We start from the raw sequence: 24,491 nt of genomic DNA, 5'->3' as shown, positions 1-24,491 counted from the left end.
TTGGGCTATGAACCTTACCATTTCTGGTGTCCTTTTTCTCCATAAGGTTCAGTCAGTCAGTTCAGTCGAGTCTGACTCTTTGCGACCCCATGGACTGCAGCACGCCAGGCTTCCCTGTCCATCACCAACTCCCAGAGCCTGCTCAAACAAATGGTAGTGGTTCCTCCAGGATATGGACAGTTAGGGCTAAGGCCTGGAGGGCACCAAACAGACCTCAAGGCAGCTGGAAGAGGGGCCGTTCCTCTCCTCAGGGTTCTGACAATACCTGAAATCAGCAAGAAGCAACTCCAAGAGAGGACCTGAGATCCCCAGCACCCCTCAAGAATGAGGAGCAGAACAAAAGACAGGAGGGATTTGTCACTGGCAAAGCCCGCTAACAATTCCTGAGAAATAACGATAGAATTTGGGGAATAACATAAAATCTGACCTTTTTTCCTTTTCTTCCTTTTCCTTTGTGCTGAGTCTAGTTTCACTCGCTCACAAGGGTGCCCTGAGCAGAGGACTCAGACCAGGCACTTCAGACCAGATTTCCTACCGCAGAATGCCTGTGCCCTGCCTCAATTCAAGATCGCGGCAACTGCAGGCCAAATGCAGAGATGCTGTGCACATGCTGTGATCTGCAGCCAAATACAGCACACCTGCACTGCCCCACAAAGACTCCACCCGCCTCTCCCAAAAAAAACCTATAGAGCAGACCCACCCACAGCCTGGAGGAGGGGAGTGTGCAAACTCTTACCTCTCCATTCTTTCTTTTAAATTTATCTTTAATTGGAGGATAATTGGTTTACAATGTTGTTTTGGTTTCTGCTATACAACAACATGAATCAGCCAAAAGTATACATATAGCCCTCCCTCTTGTGCCTCCCTCCCACCCCACCCCCATCCTACCCCTCTAGGTTGTCACAGAGCACTGGGTTGAGCTACTTGTGCTATACAGCAGATTTCTATTAGCCATCTGTTTTACAAATGGTAATGTACGTGTAAATGTTTCAATCATACTCTCTCAGTTCCCACCCTCACCTTTCTGACTTATTCTGTATAACAGGAAATTTTTTTTAGTGTTTTTTTTTTTTTTTTGATGTGGATGATTTTTCAAAACAGGCTTCCCAGGTGGTCCAGTGGCAACTCACCCTAGTATTCTTGCCTGGAAAATCCCATGGACAGAGGAGTCTAGCGGGCTACAGTCCATGGGGTCACAAAGAGTCAGACATGACTTGGTGACTGAGCATGCATTTTTAAAAAATCTTACTTGGATTTGTTGCAATATTGTCTCTGTTATATGTTTTTATTTCTTGGCCATTAGGCATGTGGGATCCTAGCTCCCCATCCAGGGATCAAATCTTCAACCCCTGCTTTGGAAGGCGAAGTACTAACCACTGGACAGCCAGGGAAGTCCCTCCATTCTTCTATCAGCTAATAAATCTTTCCTTTGTTTCTGAAATGAATTCAGTCTTATTCTACTGGCTCAAATGACATTGGGCAGGAGGAGCCTTGTTAGAGCCCAACTCGAAACGGTTGGTAATAATAGTTCATCTGATGGCTGGGGATTCAATAGAAGCTAGGTTTTTGGAAAAGGAAGGAGGAGAAACCTGAGGAATGGAGTAAATGAGAAAATAAAAATCAGCTACCACTGGCAAGGGGTTCAGGACAAGTTATACCTGAAAGGAAAGCCAGGTTTCCTTTAGGACAAAAATAAAAAGGGTGTTCATAGATGCAGAAGCAAACATTAGGGATATTGCTCACAGCAGACCATGAGATGTAAGTAATTCCTTAGGATGGCTGAGGGAATCAGGGAGGAGTGAGATGTTGGGTCAGTTTAAGGGAATCTGGAAAATGTGGTATTCCCTGGGGTTTGGCTATCTGAGAGTAAATGAGCTAAATAAATACATAAGGTATGAAATGATTAGTCCTGGGATTGAGTCTTGTTTTAGTCCTTCTGGGTCCCTATGAGAGAATATCATGGGCTGGGTAGTGTAAAAAACATTAAGTTCTCATAGTTCTATAGGCTGGGAAGTCTAAGATCAAGGCAGTTGCAGTTGTGGCATCTGGTGAGGATCCATTTCCCAGTTCACAGATGGCCATCTTCTCACCCAGTGGTATTTATATAAAATAATGGCCTTAAACATAGTTTTTTTTTCTATTTTAACATGTATTCCCTAAAGAGGGACAGAGCTCCCCCTCTTTAAAATGGCCTTTAATTAATGTCTTATAACTGAGAGGTAAAATGGAAACAAGAATTCAAAGAACATGGTGCTATCCACTGGCTACAGCCCTATCTCCATTTCATCAGAGCTCAGCAATCTTTTGGGCTTCCTTGGTGGCTCAGTGGTAAAGAATTAGCCTGCAGTGCAGGAAACATAGCAGACATGGGTTCAATTCCTGGGTTGTGAAGATCACTTGCAAGAGGATGTGGCAACCCACTCCAGTATTCTTGCCTGGAGAATCCCATGAACAGAGGAGCCTGACTACAGTCCATAGGGTAACAGAGTCAGACACACCTGAAGCCACTGAGCATGTATGCATGCAGCAACCTTCTAATTCTTGTTGTTTAATAAAAGAGTTTGATACAATGAAGAACACAGGGCTGGCATATCTGAAATTTTTGCTATTCTAAGCAAAAATGTATATACACATATGATCTTAGAGTTTAACAATTAGCTTAAGTAGTAACAAAGTAAAGCTGTTTTAGACAAAATTCTGAGAAAACATGGAAATCCTCTTATTGGAATTGTTTTCAGAAACTAATAAGGAAAAACCCAGTTTGAGTTTTGTGAGTTGTTGAAAATATTTTTAAAATGTGCTTCCCACTTTCCTCACTGAAGAAATCAGGTTGGAAAACCACTGGAACATGCAAATAATGATTGGTTACCTAGCAGGGACTTGGGGCCATCAATCTAACAAAGCCTAGTATAAGGCTAAGAGAGTGAAAGAAAGGAATCACTTGTTTCTTGTTTCAGGGGTTACATACAGTACTTTATTTCATCAGATGTAGTTTACATAGTTTGTCTCATTGGATTCTCACTGCAACCCTATAAATTAGGAGAAATTAATGGACTTAGTAGAGCTAGAGCCAGGATGCAATCCCAGGAATATTTCATATTGGCTAAATGTACACTCATTCCAGAACATTCTCCATGAAGTTCTCTCTTTTTACAAAATCATAAATGTAAGTTTTTCTTCCAATCACTTATCTCCTTTCCTGCAAAGCAAAACGCAGTGGTGGGGGGGCGGGGCTGGTGGTGCGGAAAGAAAGAGAATGAATACCTGCTTAATTGAAGGCCTTTGTTACTTGAATTCTGTTTAAACAAGATTATACTGAAATTAAACTTTAAAGACCAAATGAAGCATAAACTCTAAATGAAAATAACAAAATGCGTACCTACAGTTGAAGAATGTATTACACAGAACTTTTTCTTTAATGATAAACATTTATTTAGAATCTAATATGTGCTGGGAACTATGCTAAGCACTTTGTATGTAGTACCTGTCAGGGTCTAAGTAGGAAACAGATGGCACACTCAAATGGGATAATTAAGAGTTTAATGAAGAGACTATTTGCAAAAGGGTGATCAAGGTTAAAGGATGATGAAGTGCTTTGGGGATAGCAATAGCCACAAATCCTTTACCACCTTTGCTGAAGAGACATTGGGGAGAGGGCATTTTCTGGGATTCAAAACATTACAGAGCTATATCTGTAGCTCTAGGAGAGGACTATCTGATAGGAGCTGTGACTTTAGGTGGAAGAACACAGCAACGGGCAACTCATGACAAATCATCAGAGAAGAAACTGAGGGAATAAATACCCATACTCTCCTCCTGACCTCTGACCTCCTGCGGGCTGAACCAACCCAGAAGCTGGAAGACAATGCAGCCCATTGATGAAGTCACTGCAAGCCAGCCTCCCAGGACAGAAAGCTAGGAAGAACAGGAATTTGGAGGGGAAATGGAAGACTATTCAGCACACTGTTTTGAATCTCTGCAACACTGGCACAAGATAGGTCTATTATAATCCTCATTTAACAGATGAATAAATACTGAGGTTTGGTGAGATTAATTAGCCCAAGATCCCAGTGCCAGTAACTGGAGCCAAGACTCACCACAGTCTGTCTGAATCCAGACCTCTTAACCACCACCCGAATCACACAACAGAATCACCCGTGGAGCACTGCAAAATTGCACAGCCCAAGGCCACATGAAGAAGATACTAAATCAAAATCTCCTGGGGAGCCCTGGAGTATTGCTTTTAAAGTTCCACAGATGACTCTTATGTATACCAGGGCTGAGAACACACTAGCTTTTGTTATAATTTTCCTCAAAAGTGACTTTGAGTAAGTCATTTAACCTCTTTGAGTCTGTTATATCATCTGTAAACTATGGATAAAATACTAGCATTATAGATCTATTGTTATAGGTAAATAGGGGAATATATATAAAACATCTAACATAATTTCTGAAACATCAACAGTACACAATAAAATGCCTATTCCCTTTTTTACCCCATGTCTTTCCCCTTGCCTTGAAGCCTGCTTTCAGAATAACTGGCCCAAAACTCAAAAATACTACAGTTTTACATTTAACATTTGCAAGTGCTAAATCTTTCAAAATCTTGATCTCTGGACCCCGAGAAAGTACAGTATAACCCTCAGCCAGCACTAACTAATCACAAATCACTGTCTTTATATTAAACCCAGAATAATGAAAACGCACAAAACACCTAATAAATAAACTAGAAATAAGTAAGAACATTAAAAACACCAGTGACTTTGTAAATCATGTGCAATTTTACAAAATAATATTGATGTTTTCTTTGCTCCATGGAAGTAACATCTTCAGCAATAAAACATGTCTTCAATCCCTCTTCCCTCCCTCAGTATCACCCTATGTGTATAACTGTAACTATCTCTTTTATGCTGGTGTTAACAAATCTATAAATTCAATCTTGAAATTCCTTCTGAGTCGCAGGATCATATATTCAAATGTCTACTAGACATATCTACTTAAATGTTACACAAACACCTCCTACATATGTCCACTGAACTGAAAAAAAAAAATTGAAATCACAACCACAACTCCTCTACTCCCTTTCTTAGCTAATGGTAACAAAACCCACCCAAGCTAGAAATCTGATAGTCATATCATCCATTCAAGTCATTACCCTGGTGGCTCAGCAGTAAAGAATCTGCCTGTAATACAGAAGACCTGGGTTTGATCCCTGAGTTGGGAAGATCCCCTGGAGGAGGGCAAGGCAACCCACTCCAGTACTCTGCCTGGAGAATCCCATGAACTGAGAAGGCTGGCAGGCAACAGTGCATGGGGTCTCCAAGAGGCAGACAAGACTGAAGCAACTGAGCACACATGTACAATGATTCTATAATTTTATTTTTCCTCCTCTATTTAATGAATATCTAGTTTTTCTCAATTTTTTGCTTATGTAATTCATACAATGGCACTCATTTCACATGCTAGCAAGGTAATGCTCAAAATTCTTCAAGCTAACCTCCAACAGTATGTGAACTGAGAACTTCGAGATGTACAAACTGGATTTAGAAAAGACATCCATTGGATAATAGAAAAAGCAAGGGAGTTCAAAAAAACCATCTACTTCTGCTTCATTGACTACACTAAAGCCTCTGACTATGTGGATCACAATAAACTGTGGAAAATTATTAAACAGATGGGAATACCAAACCACCTTACCTGCTTCCTGAGAAACCTGTATGTAGGTCAAGAAGCAACAGTTAGAACTGGATAAATGAACAACAGACTGGTTCCAAATTGGAAAAAGAGTATAAATCTATAAAGGAGTCAAAGCTATATATTGTCATCCTGCTTATTTAACATATTCAGAGTACATAGTGTGAAATGCTGGGCAGGATAAAGCACAAGCTGAAATCAAGATTACTGGGAGAAATATCAATAACCTCTGATATGCAGATGATACAATTTTAATGGCCAAAAGCAGAGGATCTAAAGAGCCTCTTGATGAGGGTGAAAGTGGAAGAGTGAAAAAGCTGGCTTAAAACTCAACATTCAAAAAACTAAGATCAAAAAAAAAAAAAAACTAAGATCATGGTATCTGGTCCATCACTTCACGGCAAATAGATGGGGAAAAAGTGGAAGTAGTGACAGATTTTTTTCTTGGGCTCCAAAATCACTGTAGATGGTGACTGCAGCCACAAAATTAAAAGATGCTTTCTCCTTGGAAGAAAAGCTATGGAAAACCTAGACAGTGTATTAAAAAACAGAGACATCACTTTGCCAACAAAGGTCTATACAGTCAAAGCTATGGTTTTTCCAGTTGTCATGTACGGATGTGAGAGTTGGACCATAAAGAAAGCTGAGTGCCAAAGAACTGATGCATTCAAACTGTGGTTCTGGAGAAGACTCTTGAGAGTCCCTTGGACTGCAAGGAGATCAAACCAGTCAGTCCTAAAGGAAATCAACTCTGAATATTCATTGGAAGGACCGATGCTGAAGCTGAAGCTCCAATACTTTGGCCACCTGATGCAAAGAGCTAACTCACTGGAAAAGATCCTGATGCTGGGAAAGATTGAGTTCAGGAGGAGGAGGGGACAACAAAGGACAAGATGGTTGGATGGCATCACCGACTCAATGGACGTAAGTTTGAGCAAATTGTGGGACATGGTGAAGGACAGGGAAGGCTGACATGGGATCACAAAGAGTCAGGCATGACTGAGCGATAGAACAACAAAAATGATACTGTACTAGATATTTTTTTTAAATGTTTCTTTGCATTTTTAAAAGTCATAAAATCAAGATCTTGTTTTTTTTTTTATTTAGTTTTATGAATAAGCAAGATATTGACATGGCTCAAAATTCCTTCCCAGTCCATCCATCATCTACCTGAAACTACTTCACCCATATCCCAGATAACTACTCTTAGTACGTCTGTATCCTTCCAGAGGTTTTTTAAAATATATTTTAAAAGGAATGTGCATATTTATTATTACTTCTCCTTTTTATAGAAAATTTTAATGTTAAAATTAATATTTTAATCAAGTAATATAAAATGTTTATAGGCATCAAGCATGAGAAGCTGACTCTAGAGAATGGGAAATCTAGAGATGAGCAAAGAAAAATGAATAAAAGATAGATATGACTGGGTAGATTTCATTGGCTCTTGTTAAGTGAATTTAAATAGCTTCTATAATCCACATTGAAAAGCTTTACAGACCTTTTCAGGTGCAAACTAGTTAATGACCTTAACATTTGACAGGAAGATGTATGGATTTTTTTAATTAGATTAGTTGTCTACAATTTATGATTGAAAAACTTAAGAATGGTGTAGGAGCACCTAAATCATTCTACGTAAAGTTAAATACTACTGTCATATGCACTGATTGGTAATATTTCTTAATTTTGCTCATTAAAATGTTTTGTGGGAAAATGGTAGCCCAGGGAGATGGAGAACTAAAGACAACCTTTAATTAATGCAGGAGTCACTTTGCTCATTAACTATGGAATATCCTATCTACAAAGGAAAGAGCAAACTGCAATAACTTTTAGGGAAAGTCATTTGGTAAATGTTTCAAATGACTTGAAAATGATATGCCTAACTTTTACCCTAGTAAACTCATCCCTGAAGATATAAACCAAACTGAAAAAAAAATTGTTAAAAATTATTATTTGATAAGTACATGATCTGGAAACAAATGTCTATGAATGAGGTAATACATTTTGATACATCTCTAGAATGAATACTCTTCAGTCATTAAAAATATCATCTACAAAAATAAAGAACTCATCAAACAATTTTAGCACATCGATAAAAGCAAATACTTGAGAGAATTGTGTTCTCATGGCTGATTCATGAAAGATGCTGGCAAATGCATGTAGGCCAATGTTAGCATTATGGGGAATTTTTATTTAAATCATTTATAGTCAGAGGTTTCTCAAATTTTTATTTTAAAAAGCATTATTTTACAATCATAATGGAGTTCTTTCTAAGTACAAATCACACACTCCTAGGAGGAAGTATTTCACAATAGTCAAAAAATAAAAGACTTCCACTTCTAGCTATCATGGCCTAGTTTGTAGCAGATCAATCTTTCATCTCAAAACAACTAGAAAACTTGCTTCTCTTCTGCATTTGGCAATTTCAACCAACCACATGGTCCTTCATTGCCTTCTGTTCATTCTCTTGATTCTACTCAACTCAATTACTGCTCCTTCACTTTCTCCCTGGCTGTTTCCCTTTTCCAAGATTTGGATCATCTCTTTCCGTATTTTCTCTTTCTTGAAGAGTTTCCCCCAATCCCTTGGCTTAGTTATCATTTTTATAAAGATGAGTATCATGTTTATTTCTAAATCCAATCATTCCTCCAAGCTCTAAAACTATATATCTGCCTAATCTACTGGACAGCTCTACCTGGATTCTGCAGAAACCTCAAACTAAACAAATTAAATTCACTGTATCTTCCATCAAACTAATGATTTCTTATTTCCACTGAGAGTACTATGTCACCTAGACTTAAATCTTCAATGTACTATGTCACCTAGACTTAAAAGCTCGATGACTGTGGATTGTTCATGACTTTTCTCTCCCAACATCCACTCAGTTGCCTCACCCTGTAAGTTTGCTATTTATGTATTTTTTTTTAAAATTTTCTTCCTTGGCATTCTCAATGTCATTGCCATAGTTTAGGTTCCAATCCTCTCTTGGCCAGATTGTTTCAGACTTCCAGTGAAACTGCCTCCAGAATCTTCTCCCTGGATCATCTAGAAAATGTCCACTTGTTTAATCTTACTATAACCTCATTCGAACTTTATATATCTCTCTACCAAGGACAAATTAAAATGTAAACTACTTTACTTGGCTTTTAAGTTCCCTATAGGGTAGCCTTGATTACCTTATTTGTCTTATTTTCATTAATCCCCAATATGAACTATAAGCTCTAATCAAAAATTCCTACTTACTATTTACCCCAATACCTTGTGCTTTGTTGTTTCTATTGTTTTAATTACTGCATTCTCTCCTCCTAGGCTCTTCTTTCCACTTTGCCAACTGAACTATGGGGTCTAGATAAAATAGAATATTTTCCTGAACCCCTTACTGAAGAAGTTAGGCTTTTTTCCCTGACACCTCATTTATATTGCTCACATGGCATCTATCTTGCACTGCACTATGTTATATGTGGCGCTAGTGGTAAAGAATCCTCCTCCCAATGCAAGAGACATAGGAGATGCAGGTTTAATCCCTGGGTTGGAAAGGTCCCTTGGATGAGGGCACAGCAACCCACTCCAGTATTCTTGCCTAGAGAATCCCATGGACAGAGGAGCCTGGTGGGCTATGATGCATAGGGTCGTAAAGAGACACAACTGAAGTGACTTAGCACGTATGCATATCTGATATATTCACAATAAGGTATAAGTTCTTTGAACTTATAATGACCTCACCAGTGTCTAGAATAGGGTAGGACTTTAAGACATATGTGTTAAACGGATGAAGTAATTTACTAAAAGCCAATTAGGTGGTTTTGATCTAGAAAATTCCCCTAGACAAGATACAACTTTTAATGGGAAATTTGTCTAGCCAAATGAGCTACTTGTTCAGTTTTTATCAGGACTTCCCTGGTGGCTCAGACGGTAAAGCGTCTGTCTACAATGTGGGAGACCCAGGTTTGAGCCCTGGGTTGGGAAGATCTCCTGGAGAAGGAAATGGCAATCCACTCCAATACTATTGCCTGGAAAATCCCATGGACAGAGGAGCCTGGTAGGCTACAGTCTATGGGGTCGCAAAGAATCAGACATGACTGAGTGACTTCACTTTCACTAAATAAACCGATATATTCACAATAAGGTGTAAGTTCTTTGAACTTATAATGACCTCACCAGTGTCTAGAATAGGGTAGGACTTTAAGACATATGTGTTAAATGGATGAAGTAATTTACTAAAAGCCAATGAGGTGGTTTTGATCTAGAAAATTCCCCTAGACAAGATACAACTTTTATTGGGAAATTTGTCTAGCCAAATGAGCTACTTGTTCAATTTTTATCAGAGCACTAATTTAAAGCCATATTATCTGACCTCCTAAAATTTTTAGGGAATTTGGCAATAATTCCATCTGACAATAGATTTGAAGGAGGTCTCTCTCAATATATGTATATTTCTGAGAGTTTTCCATAAAACGCTATAATAATACAATACTACTTTAAATGCTTACATGCTTCCAACTTCTATGGATATTTAATTAGTTTTCTCATAATTCATGTGGGGGCTAGCCTTGCTCAGGGCTATTTTGTTTTTAAGCAACACTTAGAGTAGGTTGATTCTTGCCAAAAAGACCTCTGTAGACTGGGGTGTATATACCAACTGTCGAAAACTGCGGCAATCATTCTTGAGAGCTTTGTTCCTAGGCAGAACTAAACATTTCTAATGCCAGTTATCTGAGTACACTATTGTTACAAGTAACATTCTCATAGATTTCTGGGAAACCAGTACTAATTACTCTTCCAAAATGTTATTGATGCATAGCAATGTACAAACAACAAAAGTACAGAAGCTTAAAGTAACCTAGATGAATCTCAAATCATGAACTAGAAATAATATTCATGGTAGGAATTAGCAACACGTCAGAAGATCCAGTGTTTAAATGTCAACCCCTGGCCCAGCACTATCCTTTACTTTCTCCTAAGGTAAAGATCAAGAGGTATTCCTCTGACCTGGAAGAAAATGAGATGAATGACTATTTCACAAATAATATTAGCACTAGATGAGGAAAGTTTGGAAGTGAGAGTACCATTAAAATTAGAATACCACCAAATTGAGATTTATGTGGTAGAAAAAATCTTATCACTGCACTTAGGACCAGAATTTACTAAGTGTTTGGTTTATTTGTTTGGAAGTTTCATAAGTAAGTGATGCTAGACTTTAACATGAACTAGTATTGATAACTTTCAGATAAATCTTGCAACAACCCAAATGAAAAAGTTTCTATTTAAAAACTCATGGAGAGGGGGGATAGTTTCCTAAACATAGTCAATGAACCACATATTGGTCTTATCTCCTCCAAAAACCCAACTATAATTATTGTAAACAGACTTTCAAAATAGATGAATACACAAGGACAAAGAATAAAGAAACAGTGGACTAGAGATCTTAATAAAAATTTTGAAGATTTAAAGTGCATGGAGGTAAGGTAATTAATTTAGCAGAGTAGAGGATATTAGAATCTAATAACTACATGTTACTGCTGCTGCTGCTAAGTTGCTTCAGTTGTGTCTGACTCTGTGCGACCCCACAGACGGCAGCCCACCAGGCTCCCCCATCCCTGGGATTCTCCAGGCAAGAACACTGGAGTGGGTTGCCATAGGGAGATGATATTTCTTAGAGAAAAATCAGTTGACCCTGTAGAACAAAGGAAATGGCATGCCTTGGAGAAACCAGATAGCACAGAAGACAAGGATGATACACAGTACAGGAAACAGATTGATTCAGTCTCTCTACTGAGAAATTAGATGGATCTTTAGGTCCCAAGGCTTCCCTCATAGCTCAGTTGGTAAAGAATCTGCCTGCAATGCAGAAGACCCTGGTTCGATTCCTGGGTTGGGAACATGACGCTGGAAAAGGAATAGGTTACCCACTCTGGTATTCCTGGGCTTCCCTTGTGGCTCAGCTGGTAAAGAATCCACCTGCAACGTGGAAGACCTGGGTTCCATCCCCGGGTTGGGAAGATCCCCTGGAGAAGGGAAAGGCTACCCACTCCAGTACTCTAGCCTGGAGAATTCCGTGGACTGTATAGTCCATGGGGTCACAAAGAGTTGGACATGACTGAGCAACTTTCACTTTTAGATCCCAAACTTCTACCTTGACAAACCAACTCACCACACTTCCTTCCAAAGGAAATAAGAAGTTTCTCTTTAAAGGTATTGACCCTGAGAGACTTTGAATGTGAGAACACCAGATGGAAGATGGAGATGAAGCATTAAACTAAAAACAGGGAAATGAAGTGAAATCCAACTTCTTACTGAATTATGAATTCTGAGCACAGAAAATAGAAGGTGTCATTAATCCCCCATAAGGGTTGAGTAGCTCTCTAAGCAAAGATACAATCAAGAAAGAATCTTATCATACCCAACAGCACTATCTCCTAATCAACTTCTCAATCTTTCATTGTTAATTGACCTCCACTTGCTCAATCAGGAACCTGGTATCAGATTGATTATATTCTATGCAGCCAAAGATGGAGAAGCTCTATACAGTCAGCAAAAACAAGACCAGGAGCTGACTATGGTTCAGATCATGAACTCCTTATTACCAAATTCAGACTCAAATTGAAGAAAGTAGGGAAAACCACTAGACCATTCAGGTATGACCTAAATCAAATCCCTTATGATTATACAGGGGAAGTGAGAAATAGATTTAAGGGCCTAGATCTGATAGATAGAGTGCCTGATGAACAATGGAATGAGGTTCGTGACATTGTACGGGAGACAGGGATCAAGACCATCCCCACGGAAAAGAAATGCAAGAAAGCAAAATGGCTGTCTGGGGAGGCCTTACAAATAGCTGTGAAAAGAAGAGAAGTGAAAAGCAAAGGAGAAAAGGAAAGATATAAGCATCTGAATGCAGAGTTCCAAAGAATAGCAAGAAGATATAAGAAAGCCTTCTTCAGTGATCAATGCAAAGAAACAGAGGAAAACAACAGAATGGGAAAGACTAGAGATCTCTTCCAGAAAATTAGAGATACCAAGGGAACATTTCATGCAAAGAAGGGCTCGATAAAGGACAGAAATGGTATGGACCTAACAGAAGCAAAAGATATTAAGAAGAGGTGGCAAGAATACACAGAATAACTGTACAAAAAAGATCTTCACCACCCAGATAATCATGATGATGTGACCACTAATCTAGAGCCAGACATCTTGGAAAGTGAAGTCAAGTGGACCTTAGAAAGCATCACTATGAACAAAGCTAGTGGAGGTGATGGAATTCCAGTTGAGCTGTTTCAAATCCTGAAAGATGATGCTGCGAAAGTGCTCCACTCAATATGCCAGCAAATTTGGAAAACTCAGCAGTGGCCACAGGACTGGAAAAGGTCAGTTTTCATTCCAATTCCAAAGAAAGGCAATGCCAAAGAATGCTCAAACTACCACACAATTGCACTCATCTCACATGCTAGTAAAGTAATGCTCATAATTCTCCAAGCCAGGCTCCAGCAATACATGAATCGTGAACTCCCTGATGTTCAAGCTGGCTTTAGAAAAGGCAGAGGAACAAGAGATCAAATTGCCAACATCCGCTGGATCATCGAAAAAGCAAGAGAGTTCCAGAAAAACATCTATTTCTGCTTTATTGACTATGCCAAAGCCTTTGACTGTGTGGATCACAATAAACTGTGGAAAATTCTGAGAGAGATGGGAATACCAGACCACCTAACCTGCCTCTTGAGAAATCTGTATGCAGGTCAGGAAGCAACAGTTAGAACTGGACATGGAACAACAGACTGGTTCCAAATAGGAAAAGGAGTACGTCAAGGCTGTATATTGTCACCCTGCTTATTTAACTTATATGCAGAGTACATCATGAGAAACACTGGACTGGAAGAAGCACAAGCTGGAATCAAGATTGCCGGGAGAAATATCAATAACCTCAGATATGCACATGACACCACCCTTATGGCAGAAAGTGAAGAGGAACTAAAAAGCCTCTTGATGAAAGTGAAAGAGGAGAGTGAAAATGTTGGCTTAAACCTCAACATTCAGAAAACGAAGATCATGGCATCCAGTCCCATCACTCCATGGGAAGTAGATGGGGAAACAGTGGAAACAGTGTCAGACTTTGTTTTTTGGGGCTCCAGAATCACTGCAGATGGTGACTGCAGGCATGAAATTAAAAGACACTTACTCCTTGGAAGAAAAGTTATGACCAACCTAGATAGTGTATTCAGAAGCAGAGACTTACTTTGCCGACTAAGGTCCGTCTAGTCAAGGCTATGATTTTTCCTGTGGTCATGTATGGATGTGAGAGTTGGACTGTGAAGAAGGCTGAGCACCGAAGAGTTGATGCTTCTGAAGTGTGGTGTTGGAGAGGACTCTTGAGAGTCCCTTGGACTGCAAGGAGATCCAACCAGTCCATTCTGAAGGAGATCAGCCCTGGGATTTCTTTGGAAGGAATGATGCTAAAGCTGAAACTCCAGTACTTTGGCCACCTCATGTGAAGAGTTGACTCATTGGAAAAGACTGTGATGCTGGGAGGGATTGGGGGCAGGAGGAGAAGGGGACAACCGAGGATGAGATGGCTGGATGGCATCACGGACTCGATGGACGTGAGTCTGAGTGAACTCCGGGAGATGGTGATGGACAGGGAGGCCTGGCGTGCTGCGATTCATGGGGTCACAAAGAGTCGGACATGACTGAGCGACTGAACTGAACTGAAGCTTTTCATTAGGCATCAATTTACACAGTTTTATTCTCCCAGTCATTATAAAAATGGTAAAGGCAGAATCATAAAGTTCATGGGCTCTGGATTCAATTTAATCTGTGTTCTACTTCTGAATTTACCTTTCTCTAGTTGTATGACAGAGGGCAACTTAACCTGCCTAAGCATTAGTAGTTAGCAATTTATTTCAAGATGGTGTGCTGATCTACAAATCAAATTTGCTGTGTACCTTGCTACTTTTTAGGCTTGCCCTTCAATTAGAGATATAAATTACAGCGGTTTTCTGGCCATAGTTCCCTTCTGAGAAGAATCACTCCCTTTGAACATCCCCAGATCACTTCATGGGAAATAGACGGGGAAACAGTAGAAACAGGGTCAGACTTTATTTTGGGGGGCTCCAAAATCACTGCAGATGGTGATTGCAGGCATGAAATTAAACCGCTTACTCCTTGGAAGAAAAGTTATGACCAACCTAGATAGTATATTCAAAAGCAGAGATATTACTTTGCCGACTAAGGTCCATCTAGTCAAGGCTATGGTTTTTCCTGTGGTCATGTATGGATGTGAGAGTTGGACTGTGAAGAAGGCAGAGCGTCGAAGAATTGATGCTTTTGAAGTGTGGTGTTGGAGAAGACTCTTGAGAGTCCCTTGGACTGCAAGGAGATCCAACCAGTCCATTCTGAAGGAGATCAGCCCTGGGATTTCTTTGGAAGGAATGATGCTAAAGCTGAAACTCCAGTACTTTGGCCACCTCATGTGAAGAGTTGACTCATTGGAAAAGACTCTGATTCTGGGAGGGATTGGGGGCAGGAGGAGAAGAGGATGACAGAGGATGAGATGGCTGGATGGCATCACGGACTCAATGGACTTGAGTCTGAGTGAACTCCGGGAGTTGGTGATGGACAGGGAGGCCTGGTGTGCTGCGATTCACGGAGTTGCAAAGAGTCGGACGTGACTGAGCGAATGAACTGAACTGAACTGAGATCATGTGATATTGTTCTCCTTTCACCATCGTACCTCCTCAACCATGACTAATTGGACCAACTGGACTCCTGGCCCCAAATAAACCAATTCAGTGGCTTTCCTTAGACTAATTAGAGTTTTTCCTATGTCAGAAATTTGAACTGAGAGACACAAAAATGGTAGTTGGTAATGTGTACTGGACTTGTGGGTTAGGCAGACAAAGGTCTGGCAGAGATACTGGGCAGTGTACAAGCTGGGGACTGGGAGGGAGAGGGAAGGGAGAAACAGAAATGAAAGAGACAATTTAACCCTTGCTTCCATTATCTATTTGCCTCAATATTGCTATATAATAAATAACTAGAAAATATTGGTAGCATACAACAATAAACATCTATTTTGGCTCAAGAGTCTCTGTATTAGCTAGGCAATACTTTTGATTTGACCTGAGCTCCATGGTATCACTCATACATCTATGGTCAACTGTGCTTTGGATAGGTATGTTTAGTCATATTAGCTAGAGTTTCTTACCTATTTAGAGCTTCAGCTGAGACAGTTGAGCTGACTTGACTCCATTTCATAATGTATATCAGTGTCCCATAGGCTATACTGGGCATGTTCTCACAGCAAATCCAGATAAGTAAGACAAGAATTGTATGCACATTTTTCAAGCCCCCACTTACATCAAGTATGCTCATATCCTATTGGCCAAAGTAAGTCAAATGGCTGAGGTCCAGAGTCAGAGGAGGAGGGGACTTCAAAGTTACAGGGTGCTGGATAAGAATATAGGAAGATATAAACTACAATCATATTGCAATCAGTCTTCCACAATCCCTGAGAAAAAGAGAAGGGCTTTGGTTTATCACCTTCCCAACTCCACTTTCCAGTTGTGACTGTGCTGTGCTTCCCAGGTCTGTGACACTGATTATAGTTTTCTTATAACATATCTTCCTGAAATGAACTTTCTTGACTGGATTTCTTTTCTTTGTGATCAAGAGATCCTTTATAGTATAAATAATTTAAGGGAAACCAAATATATGGCATGATACTAAATGAGAAGAAGTTGGACTGAAACAGAAACGTCTATCTATTTGGTCAACTAAATTAATTATTTTCATCATTAAGCACTGACAACGGTTGCTTTAAAATGCCTCTTTGTCTTTTAAATTTTGCTTTGCTTTTCTTTCCTCCTAATCTGCTGAATTTCAGAAGAATTCACTAATTTTATGGTAAATCACCAAGATGTGGCACATTTCACCAATTCCCGTGTAATTTCTAAAAATGTATGCTGCCCTATGCAGACAAACCCAATACTGCTGGTTATCTATTTCCAAGCTGCCTGTTTCAGCTTCAAGAGATATCTGGGAATATTTCACTCGCTTCAGAACTTCCATAAATATTCAATGAGACTGAGTGACCAGAATAGATCTGCACATTTCTTCTCTTTGCAGAACATGTAAAGAGTGGGGAGACATTGTGCCGATTTCCAGCTTTGATTCAGAAAAATTTTGGCTCTCAGAGCCCTGAGCATCTGTAGCTCCACACCCACCTGAGCTAATCTTGAATCGGCTGCTAAGACATGTCCAAGGCTTTGAACACTCATATAGACTCACTTAAAGCTCTTCACATGGAAAACTCTTACCATCAGCTCTTACTAATGTATCACGTAATAGAGACTGCTATAGGGCTTCTAAACACCCCCCACTGCTGTGAGTGATCTAAGTGTGATGAAGTGAACCTTCTAAGGCACCTAAATCCTGGGAAATTTCCCATGATTACCATAATAAGACAATCTCAAGTAATTGATTTGGCTCATGCCCCTTCCCAAACCCAAGTTCTAATGGGTATCATAAGCCAACATGAAATTAGTCTGGCTGTAACATTGTATATTCCATCAAGTCTAGGGTTTTCTTGCAAAAGAGTTCCAGATTTACTGATGACTTTAGCTCTACTACCTGAAACTCTTACAGGATCACAGAGTGATAGAGATTCTTGCAGTTTCTCCTTGGCAAGCATCCTGCTGATTTAAGATCAGTTACCCAGAGCCTCAACAACATATTTCTATGGTGAAGAGGAAGCACAAACTGCAGAGTACTAGCCAGATTGTATGTTTCTTACAAACGATCTATTAACAATTGTTTCAAGCCAATAAGAGAACACAATCTTTTCCTTTAGTTCACACACTATTTAAATAACTGATCAGAAAGAAAATAAATGAAGTCTCTCTGCAGTTACAGTTACAAGACTTTGAAAGAAGTTTTAACAGTATTAATCAAGTCCATTTATCATTTATAAAATCTTCTCTTTCCAAGATTAAAGAATGCAAGAGAGAAGAGGTGCAAAGATGGAGAAAATATTGGAATGTGTATTATTATTATTATTATTATCCTTTTTCTCATGAAGAGAAAAAATAACTCAAAGCAACCACTATGAAAAGTCCTAGTATCCAAAGGTCCAAGAAAAAATAATCTTTGTGGACAGCCTTTTTTCCCACAAGTTTTATATGTTTTATTCATTTTTGCCTAATTAATGCAATAATTATCACATTAGTATGAAAGAATAATATCTAAGCATTTTGTTTTCAGAAATAAAGAAGTAATTCTGGTACAATTTCATGGAATTATAAGAGATTAGATGAATGAGATGTAGATTTGTTAAACCCACCCAACATTGACACCTTGCAAGTCTTTTGATTAATTTCAGTGTACTTCCTTTGCAATAATAGTAGAAATGAATCCCAAATTCTTAGACATTCTAACTGACTTATAGCAAACATCTGTGTCAGGAGAACAACTAAAGCTAACCCTTCTGTGTAATAAGTAATATTCCCAGGTGGCATAGTGGCGAAGAATCCACCTGCCAATGCAGGTCCCTGGATTGGTAACATCCCCTGGTAGTATCCCCTGGAAAAGGAAATGGCTACCCACTCCAGTATTCTTGCCTGGGAAATCCCATGGACAGAGGAGCCTGGAAGGCTACAGTCCAGGGGGTCACAAAGAGTCAGACATGACTGCAAACACACACACACACACACTGAAGACAAATTGTGAATGATGTTGGCCCCACTTAAAAGTTTTGTTGGCTGAAACAAAAGGTTTATTTTGAAATGTAAATTATTGTTATATCAGCAAATGGCACCAAGGATGCACCATAATTCCCCACATTAAAAAAATCTTCAGTGGCTCCTAACCTACTTCAGGATGTAGTCCTTCTTACAACATATAAGGTCCTTCCAAATCTTGTTCCCTCACACTTTTATAGCCTCATATGCTGCCATTCCCCAAAACCTCACCAAAAATATTTCACTGCAAACACCTTGAAATTCTTTCCATCCTTCAAACATGCCAGGTATTTCAGGTCTGTTCACCTTCATACCTGCTTCTTCCCCCATTTCCCTCCTCTTCTCATCATTTAAGACCTGGCCTTGTGAAGCCATCCCAGCATCACCAGGTGGAGTCATTTTCTTGGCCTTGTTTGCCAACCTCTGTAGAGATTCCAAGATATTCTAACACAGCATATGTCACAATCACTAGTGAGCATACCTATGAGTTTACCATATGCATACACTTGCACACATACACATACTTACACACATCCTTAGAACTAGAATTCATTTCATATACATTTTATACTTTCAAATATTCAGCAAAATGGCTGGCAAAGTTAAGATTCAGAAAAATGGTGGACTTTATGATGTTTGTGTGGGACATGGCTTTCAAATGGGTACACGGAATCTCATGCTTGGGCCTCCTGGTAAGTGACTGATAACTGATGTTTGCCAGATGGTATATCTATATTACAAATACACAATGGACAAGACAAGAAAAAAATGGCTGACTGGTCCAGTTGCAAAAGAATAACTTTAGTCATGTACACTAATCATGTTAGTCCATGCCAAGGACAAACTTTTTCAATATGAGAGTCTACTCAGATGCAAGCCAACTGTCATTATTCCCCACCCCAGGCTTCCTTGTTCTTGCAACACAAACCATGATTTTTATTAGTTTCCTTTTTTTAGATCTTTTTCTGAGCTTCTTAATCCATCACCCATTTATAGAGTTATTTATGATGACTTGGCAGACACAAAGCTCTTTGCCATGACTCAATTGGCATTTTAAATTATTTTAATTTCAAAAGAGGCAGCAGCAACACAACCATTTTTAACCACTAACTACTTAGAAACTTTCCTACTTAGGCAAATCCATTCTCACAAGTAGAATGGATTTCATGATGAATTGAGTCACCAACCCACACATCAAACCAAACAGACTTTCATTTCACCATATTGCGTTGATATTCAGAAAAGAATTCTCAGAGGGGCTTTGAAATACATACTACTACTGCTAAAGGGAAAAAAAAAACTAGGTTAGTATTCAGCCCAAGGATGATAAAAAAAAATTTTATAATGAACCTATATTTATGATGACTGGTTCTCTCTCAAAAAGATAACCCTATAACCATTGAACAGGCCCTAAAGAGCAAAGGGTCCTGGGATTCCTGGAGTCTTGTTTAAAAGGTTCGTTCATCCCCAGGGAAGCCAAAATACAATAGGAACTAACCATAAAACGCACGGGACTATAAGATGATTGTTTATAGTGACTGTAACTGAAATAGAAACAACCTGCCCATTCCCGCCCCCACTCCATAAAGACTTAAGTTCATCAGCTGAATGTGTTTGGAAAATGCAGGTAAAGGCATCTTTTAAAAAATTATTAGGTACAGATTCATATAAAATGCAAAAGTGCACACAGCTGCACACACACACACACACACACACATATCACAGAAGGAAACGGATTTCTCATTGCAGAAGTCTAAGTGCAGAATCCGAAAACAAACATCATGATATGTTGAATTAAAGAGGATTGACTTCCTCCTTTCCCTATATGTGGAAATTCACAAAGAACATACCAGGAAATAAAAACACTACCTTAAACTGTTTATAGAGGCCAGTGGGATTTAGAGAGGGACTGAAGGTGGGCTTTCATCCTCTACTGTATATTTCTGCAGTCTTTGATGATTTTTTTCAGTATGCATCCGTATATTATTTGTGCAATAAAAAATAAGAAAACTAACGAAGGGGAGAAAAACAATGTGGCCTAAGTTACTGATGGAGCTTCCCAGGTAGGTCAGTGGTAAAGAATCTGCCTGCAATACAGGACACATGGGTTCGATCCTCGGGTCAGGAAGATTCCCTGGAGAGTGCAGGCATGGTAACCCACTCCAGTATTCTTGCCTGGAGAATCTCATGGACAGAGGAGCCAGGCGGGCTACAGTCCATGAGGTTGCAAAGAGTCGCACACAACTTAATAACTAAACAGCAACGACAGTATCTGCTCTCCCCACTCTTACTCACTAGAGACCTGGAAGTTCTAACCAATGCAATTAGGCAGTAATAAGAAGGATGAGCTATCTGATCCTTAGAGCTAGCTCAGTAACTATCAGTATAAGCTACTGATACTCTGGCACATATATCAGAGATAGATTGTCCTGATATTTCCACTTTTGTTCAAAATTTTCACACCTGTAACTCTGCTAGGACTCATTATTTGATGTAAGAAATTTCCTTTATCCAGTCCATCAAATATCCACTAGCATGAATGGCTATGCAGCCACTCTCTTTAAATGTATTCTAACACATGCACCTGCCCTCTCACCATCACCTTCAAACCCCTTATCAAAAAATCATCAGAGTGGACTTCCCCAGTGGTCCAGTGGTTAAGGCTGCACACTACCAGTGCAGGGGGGTGCAGGTTCAATCCTTGATCAGGGACATAAAATCCCACTTGCTGTGTGAGACGGCCAAAAATTTTTTTTAAAAACTCATATTTATTTTATTTCCTCAGGGGTGAGGAAACCCAGAATCTCATAAAAAACCAAGGCCATTGCTATAATGAACCAAACATCTGAGTTAGAATACAGTGAGTCAGCCAGTTAGAATGACTGACTCTATATTTCAAAACCTAGCTCTCACTGTTTTGTGTATTCTGTGGTTTTACGTGTATGTGTTTTAATTCATTTTTAAAACTAGGTTTTTGCTGCTTCTTTACAGATATGTTCTTTTTCTGCAGTGCATACAATGATTGATAGATCGATACTCACATGTATACGTGCATACATAGGTGTGAGAGAGAGAAACCTCTGAAAACCTTTAAACTTTGAGATCCTAGAATTAATAGAAGTGTAAAACACAATTTTCATGCACAAATATTGGTCAAAGAAAGGATATGTCTTCAAAAGGCTTAGTTTGATATTCCAGGAGTATTCAGATAGATACATTTGATGTTACACAACCTACTATCTAGAGCAATGAAGCAGCAGGTTTCATATTTCAATCTTGGAAATTCTTATTCACAACAACTCACACTGGGAAAACAATCCTGGGTTATAAAAACGTAATTCCCTTCAAAGACTACCTGTTTCTTTCCCTAAATTACATTAAAAGAAACTTCCAATATAAATGGAATTTCACAACTTTCTTTGGATAGGTGGTAAAGGATGATGGCAATACTACTGGAAAACATGCAGAATTAAAGGGGATCTGGTGAGGCAGGTATGGTCTCATATATTTCAGCAGGGAGGCTTGAGAACTCTCTGAGATTTAATTTGGTCACTCCAACTGCAAACATTTATACACACACTTATGTGAATTGTTGGCATATTTACTGCATACTGTATTCTTACATCTAGAGATGAGAAAGGAGGGCTTCTCTGGTGGCTCAGTGGTAAAGAATCTTCCTGCCAATGCAGGAGACATGGGTTTTATCCCTGATCCAGGAAGATCCCACATGCTGCAGAGCAACTAAGCCTCTGCACCACAACTACTGAGCCTGTGCTCTAGAGCCTGGGACCCACAACTGCTAAGCCCACGTGCTGCAACTGCTGAAGCCTGAGCACCCTAGAACCCGTGCTCCACAACAAGAGAAGCCCCCACAATGAGAAGCTCCCGTACCACAACTGGAGAGTAGAACCCACTTGCCTCAACTAGAGGAAAGCCTACACAGCAATGCAGACCTAGCACAGTCAAATAAGGAAAGAAATAAAATCACAGAGATGAGAAAGGAGAGTAAATTACAACTGAAAACCAAGAAATAAAAGAATACGCAATGAGATGAGGGAATCCGGTCAACAAATATTTACTGTTGGCTCATGGCAGGACTGGCAGTGGAAGGGAAAGTACAAAGGAGTTTGGAGATGAGCTCTTTTGCTCTCAAGGAACTTCCATCTAGATCCAGAGTAAAGATAAGTCTACATGAAACATGTAGATCAGTTAACTGCAAAAACTAATTTGGGCTCTTATAGAAATTCAGATTCTTGGGCCCAACTTACAGAATCAATTTCTACTGGTATTGATCAGAAATCTGTATTTTTAACAACCTCTTCCAATAATTCTGATCATTGGCACATTATCAGAACCACTGAAGGAGAGGCAACACAGAAAGGTACATAAAGAAGTGCTAGATAATTTTTTTGATGGGGGAGAGGAGGGAGAATCAAAATGCTTTAGGAAATTGGGGAATAAAAGGATCTACAAGGCAGGAGTGATCAGGAAAGGCTTCCCAGAGAAGGTGAGACCAGAGCAGCTCCATGAAGGATGGGTATGATTTGAACTGGCAAAGAGGAAAAGGGATGGCATTTCAAGATGAATGATATAACAAAGATTGGATGTGAAAAGGACCAATTCAGAGTACAGCAACAGACCACTGGTTGCAGGGAAGCCACTGCTGAGAAATAAGAGTGTGGGAAGATTGGCCCTATCTGAGGAGATTAGGATACTATAACTAATACACCAAGGATGCTTACAGCAAAAATGGTTCCTCTGGGCATCATAATTGTGACTGTCTTTGCAACCAGACATTCCTTGGATTGCAGGAAAGACAATGAGATATGAGATAGGCATGGAACCTGGGAATAAATGGTAAATGCAGTGTCTTCTTTGGAGGCACAAGTGGTCCCAGACGCCACTCTAACTCTTCGAAACCATCAGGTGATGGTTCTGAACCAAATGTGTAAAACTTGTCAGTGGTTTCCCATTTTCCTTAGGGCAAAGTTCAAACTTTTTAACGTAGTTTTAAAGGTGCTTTATGATCTCTTCCTTTTCTTATCTCTTCCACCATGTATGTCTCCACTCCTCTCATTGCACTCTATGCCCCAGTTATATTAAACTGCTTTCTGTCTTTCTCCCCCAGCTACCTTTCATCTCCCAATCTCTTCTCTACTCTACCATCTTCTTGGCAAATAATTTCCTATTAAAATTGATCTCCTCCAGAAAGCCTTTCCTGAAACTCAGATTCTGTATTCTGTGTCCCTCTTATTTCTCAGAGCACTTGTACTTCCCCCATTACAGTAGTCACCATAGTCTATTATAAATACCATCTAGTTTTATGTTTCTTTTGCTACACAGGGTCCTGACATCAATTAGGTCACAATATTTCCTGTTCACTTTTGGCAGCTATAGTACTTAGAAGAGTGGCAAGGATATTTTAGGTGCCCAATAAACATCTCTTGAATGAATTCATGGATTTTTAAATTACTTTATCAAATTAATTAATAGGTAAAACTAAATAGTACTGAGACAAGTCAAATTATCTCCTACACAGCCCTTTGGCTGGACCAAACAGACAAAATCAAACTTCCAGGCATTTTACAATTAGTTAAAGAAACCCATGCAAACATTCTGTGTGTTGGCTCTTTTCTCCAAAGCCTCAAGAGTGATTCAGAACTTTCATTTCCCCCATTACAGTATCAGTGGTCAATGAAGAGATGGCTCAAACGAGAAAAAAAAATCTTCCATGAACATGTAGGCAATAAATGAAACCCAGTTCATGATTACCTGCTCTCCACCACATAACCCAACACAAAACCTTGCTTCCCCAAATATTACTGATCAGTCAAGAGCTGTTGTCACACCTACACAAAAGACTCCAGCACCCATCCTTCTAAGAGAAGCCAACACTCCTGCAAAACCCGATTATTTTATGCTCAGATGTTACAACACTCATCTGGTTCTGGTAATAAGGTTTCAATCTTTGGCTGATTTGAGCTCAGTTGCCTCTCATTTGGTAAACAGTATGACTGAGAAAAACCAGAAGTAATACTCCTTAGCAGTTTTAGTCTCCTGTTAAAGACT

The sequence above is a fragment of the Capricornis sumatraensis genome, chromosome X (assembly GCF_032405125.1).
Source record: "Capricornis sumatraensis isolate serow.1 chromosome X, serow.2, whole genome shotgun sequence".
In the NCBI taxonomy this organism is placed as follows: domain Eukaryota; kingdom Metazoa; phylum Chordata; class Mammalia; order Artiodactyla; family Bovidae; genus Capricornis; species Capricornis sumatraensis.
This window is presented reverse-complemented; position numbering follows the sequence as displayed.